This window comes from Syngnathoides biaculeatus, chromosome 8 (genome assembly GCF_019802595.1).
Source record: "Syngnathoides biaculeatus isolate LvHL_M chromosome 8, ASM1980259v1, whole genome shotgun sequence".
In the NCBI taxonomy this organism is placed as follows: domain Eukaryota; kingdom Metazoa; phylum Chordata; class Actinopteri; order Syngnathiformes; family Syngnathidae; genus Syngnathoides; species Syngnathoides biaculeatus.
The window spans coordinates 25966216-25980383 of record NC_084647.1 but is presented as its reverse complement, the minus strand read 5'-3'; the positions used below and the strand labels follow the sequence as shown (position 1 = coordinate 25980383).

Here is a 14168-nt window from a genome sequence, read left to right as displayed (position 1 = left end):
TCATTCTAAATATTGGGTGGGGGTTGAAGGCCCAACAATACTGGCTAGTGCGATGCTGTGTTGGGCCACCGTGATGAAAATGTTATGAGTTAGATTACCGTTACTATATTGTTCTAAAAAGAAAAAGAAAAACAAGGTGCACTTTATTTTAGTCTATCTTATTGAGTTTTAATTGACGTCTGAGCTCTGATTCATCAGATTTAATAGACTTGCTTTTTGTAACAAAGGTTGAAAAAAATTGTAATATATATATATTATAGATATTTTTCATGATGCATCTCAAAATCTCAAACTTTGATTCAGGCTGCAACTGTGACCGCCATTACAAAGTTGATGCAATAAAATCAGCCAATTTTTTTTAATGATTATAGAGTAATGACTATCTAGTGCACCTGGAAGTATGCAGAATTATTTTTATACCTTGAGAAAATATACTGCAATAACTGGCCCACGATAAAGTTCTTGCCAAAATTTTGAAAATATGCCAATTTAGACAAATGTAGGCAATTGTTCTGGAAGTGAATTTCTATAGGTTGGCAGCTCTGTTTCTACTTGTGCGCACTTCAATGTCTGGAAATATCACAACGATCGCCTTAATATTTGTGATTCATGGACGTTAAGCACTTTTCTTGTCATAAAGGACTGTACTGTGGTCCATGATCCAAAAGCTGAGCATGCCGAGCCGCTAATAAAACTTCGGGACACATCTCCTATTTGAAACTGCCACAGCTAAAGAAAACTGAGGTCAATTCACCACAGTTTTCTTTTCTGTCCCCCTTGTTAAATCATGAATTAACTGTGGCAAGGGTTAGCAGAATTCATTTTCCCTGACCGAGCTCAAGCTTGATTACCTCCAGAACGGACCAAAATCACTTTATTGGAACCTGTCTGGCAGGTTAGGTTAAATTAAGTCACCCAAAATAGAAACATGCAACAAAATGGCACGATCCAAAGAAATTTAACCGCAAATGACAAAATAATTGACAACTATCAGTCTGGAAAGGGTTACAAAGCTATATCCAAACTTTTCCAACAAACCACAGTGAGCACCATTATCCACAAATGGAGTAAACATGCAACAGTGGTGAACCTATTAAGGAGTGGCCAACCTGCAAAAAAATACTACAAGACCACATTGACGATTCATCTCGGAGGTCACGAAAGTAGCAAAGACCACATCTGAAGAACTGCAGGTCACCCCTGCCTCAGTTAAGGTCAGTAATCATGGCTCAACATTAAGGAAAATAACGGGCAAAAATGGCATTCACTGGAGAGTTCCAAGGCAAAAAACACTCTTGACCAAGAAGAACAAAGACCCATGTTATTTTTACTAAAAACCATCTGAATAATTCCAAAGACTTACAGGAGAATATTCTATGGACTGACAATACAAAAATTAAACATTTTTAAGGTGTCTCGTTACATATTGCGTAAATGTCACGGGATTTCAGGAAAAGAAAACCCTAATAGTCAATTGTGGTGAGGGTAGTGTAATGGTCTGGGGGTGTTTCACTTCTGCAGGATCAGGAAGACTTGCTGTTATTGGATAAAACACTTAATTCTGCTCTTTATTGAAAAAAATCCTGAAGGAGAATGTTTGGCCATGACTTTATGACTTCAGCTAAAGCACACTTCGATACTGCAGCAAGACAACAATCCAAAACAAACAATCAAGTCAACTTCTGAGTGGCTTTATCCGATAGAAATGCTGAGGCATGACCTTAAAAAAGGCCTTCATGGTCAGAAATTCTCCAGGGTTGGTGAATTAAAGCAATTGTGCAAAGTAGAGTGGGATAATTTATCGCCACAGATGTGAAAGACTCTATGGTTGCCTTTGTTATCTTTGATTTTTACATTTGTTTGATTATCTTTCATAGTGTACAAACTATGATGCAAAAAAAAAAAAAAAAAAAAAGTAAAAAGAATTTGAGAACGGGGAAAATACTTATTCAGAGCACTGTACACAATATAGGGGCACATCAGCAACTTCCTGGTGATCTCTCATAGATATCGTCCTGGTAAGAGCACAACCCAGATTTTGGTGATCCAGGTCGCCAGACTGATTGTGACTGAGTCCCAGCAGCTTGAGCAGTCACGGTGACAACTCCACCAGTGAGATAGGCCTTTTACAGGCTACTTTGTTATCTAACTCAGCTGCTACTGCTTCCAATAAAAGTCAAAACAGGACAGATGGCAACTTTGTTACGACATAAATTTGGAGCAGATTAAACTTCACTAATGGGCTTCCAGCAAGGTGACCTGAGCACCACGCATCAACCACCATTCACCTACTCACTGCCCAAAAAATACTGAGGTTTGTTCAGGGCAGTGCAAGCTACTAGTACAATCGTCTTTGCTCTCTATCAATGTGTGTCTAGCTCTGTTGCTCTTTGCTTGGTGGCCCAGGATGTTATTAGACCCGGGGCTGCCAAGCAGCTCCAAACAGCTCCGTGACAAAACACGGGTCCTGCCAATTAGAAATAATTAGACAGCCATTTCAGTGGCAAATCTTTTTAAGTGCATATATAACGATGCAATGATGCTTATTAGGCGGCCTGAGCCAGCGAAGAGCGCGGCCTCAAACGCTTTGGTGCTGGAGAAAATAATTATGCCAGTGATCACAAAGCGAGCTGCACATCTCTGTACTTCACCTCCATGCGTTTCAAAAATCCACTTCATTAGCTCCCGTAATTAATCCTCCAATAATTGCAGGAAAAGCTCGGTTTACCTCCCTTCGTTTCTAATTATCATCTTATAAATAGTTATGGTTCTAATTAATGTGTTCATTAGGCAGGATATTTCTCTCAAAGCGTCGCTGGGAGCCAAAGGTCCAGCTTAGCTCTCTCTGAAGCCTAAGCAGCCAGAAGGTGAGGCCATCCTGCCTGCATTTGCTTTTATTTTACTACATTCACCCTCCTAATTGGCATTTAAAACCCAATTTGGAAGAACTTCAAGAAGCTTAAATGGAGGAGAGAGAATGAGACAGAAAGAGAGAGGGAGAGAATGAGACAGATACAGTTGGTGCTCATTTTCTGATGCCAGAGCTAAAAAAGCATGTCTGACTTTCTTTTTCTTGATGTGGCCAGAAGGATGAAAATTTCCATGTCATCAAATCAACACAATGCATGGCTGCTATATTATTTGACATTGCAGTGTTTTTATAATAACATTTAATAATTAATCTGGTAACTTTGGCACCTAAAAACAACAAATAAACATTAAGTGGTTAATTTACTCATATTCTGTACTTTTGTAAGCTAGAAATTAAGCAAAGGTAAAAATGTACAGATTCTGAAATCTACTTACAGAGGAGCCCTTTGTGGGTGGTAAGGACTGTAACCAACCGCAAACAGAAAAAAAATCTGTGATTAATGGACAGACATAACTGCATTGGGGGAAATTTCCCACAAAATACAGGTGTTGGTTCCGCCACCCCAAAAAAATACATTTGAAAAAGAAAAAAAAAGCTAGAACACAACTATGCGGTGGTACACTGAATTAGGACTGCGTCAAAACATACCAGAATTGGTATCGTTGACAAATCTGTACATCTGTACCGGTAAACACTCACACACCGAAACAAATTTAAAAGACTGATATACTTGTGCATATTATTGAATAAAGAATGCCTTATTGGCATCACTGCTAACGCAGTATTTGTACTACATGATTTCCCAATTTTCCACCACTGCAAATTACTCTCAGTAATTCCCTACATTCAGAGCTTTTTTTTATTGCGATTAGAATGTACGGTAATGCTCACTTCACTGAACAAGTGACCAGATATAGATCTATCTTAACTTTCCAAATTCATATAGGTTGGGGAAACTATGGGTCTAGCTTACGGCCATGCTACCCTAAAAACGCCCGATCTCATCAGATCTCGGAAGCTAAGCGGGTTTGGCCCTGGTTAGCACTTGGACGGAAGACCGCCTGGGAATACCAGGTAATGTAAGCTTCTCTCCCCAGCTAAATGCAGAGGGGTTGCGTCAGGAAGGGCATCCGGCGTGTAACTGTTCCAAACAAATATGCATTCATCTAAGATGACATGCTGTGGCGACCCCTAATGGGACAAGCCGAAAGGAAAAGAAGAAGAAGGGGAAACTATGGGTCTACTCTTCTACAGTGGAGTGTCCCGCATTACTCTGTATTACATTTGCCTTGCAAGCTGAAGAGCACCAAGACAATGAGGACAAGTGATCATAGAGTAAGTAGAGTGTGAGACTGAAGAGGGTGTAGACTAACTACTAGTCTTGTTACAATTATAAGGAGCGGGGAGCCTAAAACACCACCACTGAGTGAAAAGTGCCTGACTGTAAAATGGCACTGTTGAAATAATAGCCACATTTGTCAATGATAGAGAGAAAAGAAGGAACTCCATTAATGTTTATTTCGACCATCTTCTCAACGTTTCATGATTGCCGATAAGAGACGATGTGATGGATGGTTTTGAGATGTTTAGGGGGCCATATAGACAATGTGTTGCATAGTGCTGACGAGGCTGCCACCCTGGGGAAGAGGCTGGTTTATTTTTGAGGCTTTGGGATGGAAAGGTGTGCTGAAGTAGTAGAGTCAAGTATTGGTGGATGGCTGATGGTTGTGGTGGTGGTGGTGGTGAAGGCAGGGAGGGAGAACAGCGCTTGCGGCGAGGCGAGGATGAAAGCGGCTGTCTGTGTCAGACACTTATTCCCCCCTTTGGTAAATAAAGGTTTCTGACAACAAAGCCGAGCGGTGCCTGACTGGCCTTTACGGCAGATAAATAAAAAGGACAACACAGAGTAGGACTGAAGGCCGAAAAGGAGAGGGGAGCGGCACTGCATCAAAAATCCTGTTCACATATCACAACAGGGAGCATGTTGAGTTTTGTGCAGTAAACCAGGTCAACCTTCATCTCAAATCAACTCTTGCACATCTGCTAATAGAACCAGAAGGACAAATGGCCATGTATCACTCTGTAAAGAAGATGTCAAAAAACTGCTTGAAGGGAAAATGGAAAATTGCATTTTCAATTGCTTTTATACAAATACTGGTGCCTTTTTCAAGCTCTGAGCCGTCTTTCATGCATCATTTTGGTTTGACTTAGAAATACGTCCAACTTTGAGAAAAGAACACTGTATCCAGTGAACTTAAATCCCTTCACAAAAAGCAGTTGTTTGACAGTAAACAATCACTCCCAGTTGAAGTTTACAGTCAAACTAAAAACATAGGTACCTACCTACCTACAAATTATATATTAAAAAAAACAGCTTTGCTTTAATGAAGTTAATTTAGCTTAATGCTCACCAACAATAAAAACGCCGTAGGCAGGCTAATGCCTCGATCAGATTTCAGGATTTTAGCCCCCACGGCGCGACTGCTGTGGGGAAAGCAAGAACACTAGAACGCGCCTTTATGTGCGTGCTAGCGCCGTACCTGCCACATCTGAATCAAGCAACGAGATGGATGATCAGCCGCCGTCATGTATTTATTTATTTATTTATTTTGGGCACGGCGTCATGCGATTGACCAAGACAGCCTCGCGATAGATCGACACATTGAGCACCCCTGATTTACAGAGTACACAAGTGGTTAGAGTGCAAGGAAGTAACTTTTCTTGTCACGTTCCCACTCTGTTCTGTGACTGTACAGGGTGTCCCATAAGTCACCATATATAGGAGACATAATACATCCATCCATTATCTGAGCCGCTAGTCCTCACAAAGGTCGCAGGAGTGCTGGAGCCTATCTAAGCTCATCTTCAGGGTACACCCTGAAATGGTTGCCAGCCAATCGCAGGGCACATCGACACAAACGACTATTTTCACTGACAATCACACCTAAGGCCAATTTAGAGTCTCTAATTAACCCCGTACATATATAACATGTATTTCATTATATTTCAGCTAACACGAAGAATGTATTTGAATCAATAGCAACAAAAATAAATCATCCTGATGGCCAGTTACGCAGTCGTATGGTTGCAAGCGCATTTAACACACAACACTGTGGCAAAACTTGTCAGGATATAAAAAAAACTAGAACTGTTTTGTATCTAGCAAGATGTGGTCGAAGCCATAGAGTTATCATATAATTGAAGCAATAAAGAATATTACATAAACAAAAAGGGTTTATGTCAATAAATGTTCATTCTTCTGATGTATGGAGACTTAAGGGATAACCTGTACTGTACATAGTACCTGTACTGTTCCAAGTTGGGTAGTGGGGGGGAATCTGAATAGGAATACATTATTTTCTTACTAACTGTGCAAGACCCATCCAAAATGCGTCTGCAACATTAAAGGTCCTGAACTCAAAAGGTGGAGCAAGAGATGTACAGAGGTAATAATATAACAATATTCACATGAATATTGTCTAACATTGAAAAGATGACTGACATTGCTGCAGATTACCGTGTCAGTTGTGAAACTTCATTTCTCCATGTCTGTATTATATTGCCCCAGGTGGCCAAGGTAAACACACCAGAAGGAACAACAAAATGTTTGTTTTACTGAAGCAAAAAATGTGGCATAATCTGTTTGTTTATGTTCTATTCAATTATACCATTAGTTTACGTCTTTTATAAATTACAATATTTTAAGTTATTAAAGGGACAAGCCGAAAGAAACTTACTTTTTTTTATTTCCTATACTAAAAAAATTGGGAGGTAGGGTGGAACCGGTTTGAGGGTGTGGATTACGGGGATTTCGATTCATTTCATAGAAGAAAGGTGATTTAATGTATGAGTGTTTGGATGAACGAGGATGGTCAAGGGCTGAATTTAAACTTGTACTGATAAAGGTTCAAGGTTAACTGAAACAATTTTATTGATGTTTAGAATTTGATAACGGCAACACAGTTACCATATTTATACAAATTTTATGTATCTTTTACTATTGAGTTTCTACAAATTTCAGATTTACTAAGGGTGATACTGTGACTTCACAACTCACCCCAAAAAAAAAGATAAGAGTGTGTTTCATAATTGTAAAATCTTTGTACCTTGGTGATTAAACTAGATTTCACTTTTTATGTCCTCGAACACAAATTCCAGTTTTTCTCCTCCAAAAAAGGAAGTGACACCCAAAACCACCTGCTACATCACACAGACACGCACACGCGCCCACACACATCCACACACACAGTACATTAATATACGATACTGAGGGAATTACTGACCCAGGTGGTCCAGTAAAAGATTTTGCTCAGCCTACTTCTTGTCTTCATCCCTCCCTTGGCGTGACCTTGCACGCTTGGTGTCGGAGTGCGACGGTAAAAGCTATCTAGCAGATGTACGACACCTCATCTCATACAGAGGAGGAAAATTACTGAGTGAAATACATAACAAGCCATTGCTCACCACCACCTCTCTCACACACACACACACACACACACACCACACACACACACACACACACACACACACACGGAGTTGTTCTGTGTTTGGCCGGTAGAAAATAGTGGTCATGTTATACATCTCACCCAGGCTGATTCTCTCGCCATTACAGAGCTCTTCTTCCCTTGTTTGTGATGATGGATTAGGATTGATTTGAACAAGGTTTTCTTGAGGCATCACTTCTCTGGCTCAAGAACTAATCACCCACTTTGGAAGCGCATAACCACCAACATGACAGCATCATTGTGATGTGAAATAACTCTGCTTTTAAAGTGGCAATAATGCTGTTTATTTAATGTTTCAGGCGGAGGAGAATTTCATTGGTAAGAGGTTCTCCATGTATGTTTTTATTTAAAGTTAAGTTCAAGGTTGTGATTATCTTCGGTATAAGAGGCAATCATAGCCCTAATGATGTGCAGCACAACAAGATTTATTCTTGTGTAATATTGCTTAAGGCTGATTTATTTTTCTTTTGATCACATTGTACAGGTCTACCTAGTATCAAGGCCTGTGTTTCCACCAGGACGTCTAATGGCAACCTGACAGAATGACTGACTGAACCACACACATATACGCGCGATAGTAGTGACACGTGACAGTGTGCGCCACGCCTGTTAGACCGAGTGGGCCTGTGATCCGGCAATGATCAGAGGCTACATCGTCAATGGAGGAACCAGGCTGCGCACACGTACGCATACACACACAAACATCACAACGCCGTACGCAGCAAATATCTGCACATGCATGCTCTGTCAGCTGCGAGTGCGTTTGCTGGCAGGCCATGCGCACTTGTAAAACACAAACACATACACACGCATGCACAGACACGCGCACACACACACAGGCCTGGTATGCCTGCTCAGATCAAAGAGAATAAACATTAATGGCAAATAGGTAATCTGCTCCTCTTGTCTGTTTTACATTTCAGGGCAAGATTGACTGCCTCTGGGGGACCAGGAGCTCCTGATTGAGGGCACAGAAAAAAAAGGAAAAAAGAGAGGGAGTGAGCTACGATTGATGGTAACCACATGATAGCCATTATTCTTATTTCATGTATCTTTTTATTCTTATTCATACAGGAGCTAATGGAAATAAGGTAATAATGTTCTTCGCTTTCAACAGGCCCACTATAGTCCTAATCATGCCTTCAGATGCACACTATGTTATTCCCAATTCTCCGCTCTCCACTATTCATTCTCCATGTTGGCTTTCTTTTTTTCATTGCAAACCCACTCTCAAGCATTCAACTCAAGTCCCTAACTTTAACAACGCTCTTTTAAAACTTCCCGTCCACTCCCTCTTTCCCATCTCTCGGGTTGCCGCGCGAGTACCTCCTGTTCATAATCATCTGAATGTGTCAGGGTGGCGTGGCCAGGTTAGGGCGGTTTACAAGCGGCATCTTATATCCTATCTGCGTATCCATCATGAGGTCCTGTCCACTCAATGCTGCACTGATCAATCAGCTCACATCCTCATATACACACCCCGCACGACTGACTAATGGCATTGGAAGCACCTGTACAGTCCGAGGAAGCCTTCTTTCTCACTCCACTGTGGTGACGTAATTGTTCACATACTGTGTACAGTTGATATAAATAACTATTTAAAAATCAATACACCCTTGTTCAAATGTCAGAGTTCTGTGATGTAAAAAAAAGGCAATATATACAATGAATGTGGTCTAGAATCTTCATACCATACCTGAAGTGAGACATGTTGATTTTGGCCTTAAGTGAGGGAATTAAAAGGCAGCAAGCGCGAGGATAAGATCAAGGTAGAAATAAGATCTGGTAGAAATTGAAAAATTTGCTAGAAAAAGACAACTACAACAGATGAACATTACTGGAGATAAACAGAGCCACGTTAAATGTCGGTAGGTGTCTAATGACTACCATTTAACATGAGTTCAAATGTGAAGACAGCCACGTCTAAGAGGTTGTGAATGGACAGAAGAAAAACAAGCCCAGTAGGATTAGTCTTTAAAACCAGAAGTCCAGAGCATAAACTCCATTGCCAAACCAAAAAAATTGAGTCAATCAGGACGTACCTGTGCAAAAGGAACTGAATACAAAACAAAGTACTGTCCCATCCCTAATACGTAAGAGCATTACTCTAACCTCTTCCACCATTCTCATGTTTTGTACAATTTTTTACTCTTCTCTGTATTTGGAAAAGATATGCATGCATAAAGGAGACTTAATAACAAAAAAACAAACTGCCAGTCCTTGGCTGGCAAAGATAATCCTGCCTCGGAACAAGTGACCATACAGTTATTGGAATATGAGCAGAAGCCAAAGTACTTGGGAAAAAAAAAATCACGCAAGCACAGCGAGAACATACAAACGTCAAATAAGAAGGGCGTTGCAGAGAATCATAACCGGGATCTCACAACTATGAGGCAGACGTGCTATCCACTTCAACACTATGCTGCCGCTGTGCAAATTTAACTAGTGGGTGGGTGGGTGTTTAAGTACGTACCTACCTACCGAGGTGCCTACGTACCTACCTACCGAGGTGCCTACCTACGTACCTACCTACCGAGGTGCCTACCTACGTACCGAGGTACCTACCTACCTACCGAGGTACCTACCTACCGAGGTACCTACCGAGGTACGTACCTACCTACCGAGGTACCTACCGAGGTACGTACCTACCTACCGAGGTACCGAGGTACGTACCTACGTACCTACCTACCGAGGTACCGAGGTACGTACCTACGTACCTACCTACCGAGGTACCGAGGTACGTGCCTACGTACCTACCTACCTACGTACCTACCTACCTACGTACCTACGTACCGAGGTACCTACCTACCGAGGTACCTACCTACCGAGGTACCTACGTACTACCTACCTACCGAGGTACCTACGTACCTACCTACCTACCTACCTACTACCTACCTACCTACCTACCTACCTACCGAGGTACCTAGGTACCTAGGTACCTACCTACCTACCTACCTACCGAGGTACCTACCTACCTACTAGGTACCTACCTACCTACCTACCGAGGTACCTACGTACCTACCTACCGAGTACCTACCTACCTACGTACCTACCTACCGAGGTACCTACGTACTACCTACCTACCTACCGAGGTACCTACGTACCTACCTACCTACCTACCGAGGTACCTACCTACCTACCGAGGTACCTACGTACCTACCTACCTACCTACCTACCGAGGTACCTACGTACCTACCTACCTACCTACTACCTACCTACCTACCTACCGAGGTACCTACGTACCTACGTACCTACCTACCTACCTACCTACCTACCTACCTACCTACCGAGGTACCTACGTACCGAGGTACCTACCTACCGAGGTACCTACCTACCGAGGTACCTACGTACCTACCTACCTACCGAGGTACCTACGTACCTACCTACCTACCGAGGTACCTACGTACCTACCTACCTACCGAGGTACCTACGTACCTACCTACCTACCTACCGAGGTACCTACGTACCTACCTACCGAGGTACCTACGTACCTACCTACCGAGGTACCTACGTACCTACCTACCTACCTACCGAGGTACCTACGTACCTACCTACCTACCTACCGAGGTACCTACCTACCTACCGAGGTACCTACGTACCTACCTACCTACCTACCGAGGTACCTACGTACCTACCTACCTACCTACCTACCTACCTACCTACCTACCGAGGTACCTACGTACCTACGTACCTACCTACCTACCTACCTACCTACCTACCTACCTACCGAGGTACCTACGTACCTACGTACCTACCTACCCACCTACCGAGGTACCTAGGTACCTACCTACCGAGGTACCTACCTACCGAGGTACCGAGGTACGTACCTACCTACCGAGGTACGTACCTACCTACCGAGGTACCGAGGTACGTACCTACCGAGGTACGTACCTACCGAGGTACGTACCTACCGAGGTACCTAGGTACGTACCTACCGAGGTACCTAGGTACGTACCTACATACGTACCTACCTACGTAGCTACCTACCTACCTACCTAGATACCTACCTACCTACCTAGGTACCTACGGACCTAGGTACCTAGGTACCTACCTAGGTACCTACGGACCTAGGTACCTAGGTACCTACCTACCTAGGTACCTACCTACCATCGTACCTACCTACCTGCGTACCGAGGTACCCTACCTACCTACGTACCCTACCTACCTACGTACCCTACCCTACCTACCTAGGTACCTACCTACCTACCTACCTAGGTACCTACCTACCTACCTACCTACCTACCTACCTACCTACCTACCTACCTAGGTACCTACCTACCTACCTACCTAGGTACCTACCTACCTACCTACCTAGGTACCTACCTACCTACCTACCTAGGTACCTACCTACCTACCTACCTAGGTACCTACCTACCTACCTACCTAGGTACCTACCTACCTAGGTACCTACCTACCTACCTAGGTACCTACCTAGGTACCTACCTACCTAGGTACCTACCTACCTAGGTACCTACCTACCTAGGTACCTACCTACCTAGGTACCTACCTAGGTTCCTACCTACCTACCTAGGTTCCTACCTACCTACCTAGGTTCCTACCTACCTAGGTACCTACCTAGGTTCCTACCTAGGTACCTTCCTACTTACCTAGGTACCTACCTAGGTACCTTCCTACCTACCTACCTACCTAGGTACCTACCTAGGTACCTACCTAGGTACCTACCTAGGTACCTTCCTACCTACCTACCTAGGTACCTTCCTACCTACCTACCTAGGTACCTTCCTACCTACCTACCTAGGTACCTACCTACCTACCTACCTACGTACCTACCTACCTAGGTACCTACCTACCTAGGTACCTACGTACGTACCTAGGTACCTACGTACGTACATACATACATGCATATTGTGAATTAGCATTTTCTGGGCGTCACGGTGATGCAACTGGTTAGGGCGTTGGGCTCACAGCTCTGAAGACCAAGGTTCAAATTCCCCCACCCAGTGCCTGAAGATAGCTGGGAATGGTTCTTGCACTCCCGTGACCCTTGTGAAGATAAGCGGCTCAGAAAATTGATGGATGGATAGCATTTTCTAATGAATATATATTTTTTTAAACTGTTCTGGGTGTGCCTTGCCCCCTGCCCGTTGAAAGCTGGGATAAGCTCCAGTACTCCCGTGACCCTTGTGAGGCTAAGAACATGGATGGATGGATGGATGACCATTGGAGGAAGAATAATGTAATAAAATAAATCACTATGAAAGCCACTAGTATGTACGGGTTTCACATCACTGCTGATAATTTACGAGGTTTGTTTATATAATTCTCAACAGATTATTGATACACTATTAAGTGATACACGTAGTTTGTTTTTATTTTTAATCATACAATACTGCTGACTATTCTTGCAACTGTTCAACATTCACATTTATTCATGTGCACTTTCCAGGTCACATGCATATTTGGTATACCATATAGTGACTGCTGCTCTCATTCTGCTCAGTCTCATCGTCTCAGCCTCTAAATATAGACAACTATGGTTACAGGTTTGGTATTGCTTTTGTTATCTTAATGATACGCACAATTATTATATATGTGCAATGCTGTTACTGTATTTTGCTGCTTTATTGTGTCAAAAATAATTACTAACTCTATACTAGCCGGTTTTCCGTAAGTAGTTGGTGCAACTCCTTTGTTTGTCATATGAAAATGCTACTGACTGAACATTTATGAAAAATTTGCCATCACACTCATTGCTTCTGGGACTGCCAGCGATCCATCCCACCTCCTCCTTGTTAAGCCGATTACACAACTCCACTAATCACAGCGCTATGTTTGAATGCACCAATGTCATCGGCTGTAGTTCCAAATCTCCCAAATCCCCGGCACCTTTCATCTCACGCCACTCCGAAGAAGCCTTTTTCTGACAGATGTTTTCATCACCAGTGCTGCAGTGATTGACTGTCTCATGAGGTCAAACCCATCCTGAAAAGTGTGGTTCCACCCCCGAAAAGTTTTAAAATTGTACCAGCACAATGCAAAGGACTCACTGCACGCCATGTGTTCATAGCAACACCTCCATAATGACGATATTGAAACACTTTCCCATTTGTGATTAAAATGATCTCTGCTCTCCTACCGCGGCCGACACAAATATAGTGCCCCGCAACCCCCACGCCGCTCATGGCATACATTACGACAATCTTTTATTTGTGTGTGGATCTAGGCTTGTCTGTGTTTATGTGTGAAGGATATAAGTCAAAAAAAAAGGAAAGAACACAGTTTACTGGTTCATTAACACCAGATTAGCTATGCTAATGACATGGGGCACCGCACATGGATTTGCCGTTTTGTTGGTGAAAGGGATAAATAAGCCACTATGTAAGTGTTAGTGTGGGTTTGGTACAAGTGTATACACATTCTAGCATGAATAAGGGGTCCCTTGACACAAAAGTAAATAAGCACCATCAGATATCACATTATTAATCACAACTAAACAATTCGGTGTATGGATAATGATGTTTTAATCACATTGAGTGAATAGAGAGGTGTCATCAGTCATTACTAAATTTAAGTAGGGCTGTGCCATTCAAATTAAGAGTAAATAAAAAAAAAATATGTGCTCAAATCATGTGTTTAACTTCAGAATAATTATTTGAAAAAACTAATACATACAATACTTTATGATTTGATCATATTGGTAGAAGCAAAATCATACTTTAGAAAAATGCATTTTACATTGGTAGAAGGGATTTCCAGAATTCTGAGGTCAACTTTGGGGGTGCATATTATTATTATACACGAGAAATTACAGTAAGTATTGTTGTAAAACA

General features: G+C 42.4%; 1 protein-coding gene and 1 pseudogene across 3 annotated transcripts in view; one reads left to right on the top strand and one right to left on the bottom strand.

The window, feature by feature from the left end:
- rsrc1 (arginine/serine-rich coiled-coil 1) overlaps positions 1-14168 on the bottom strand; it is a 194228-nt gene that overhangs the window by 173377 nt on the left and 6683 nt on the right. The gene's annotated exons all lie outside the window — the stretch shown is intronic.
- Positions 3840-3958, top strand: LOC133505455 (5S ribosomal RNA; annotated as a pseudogene).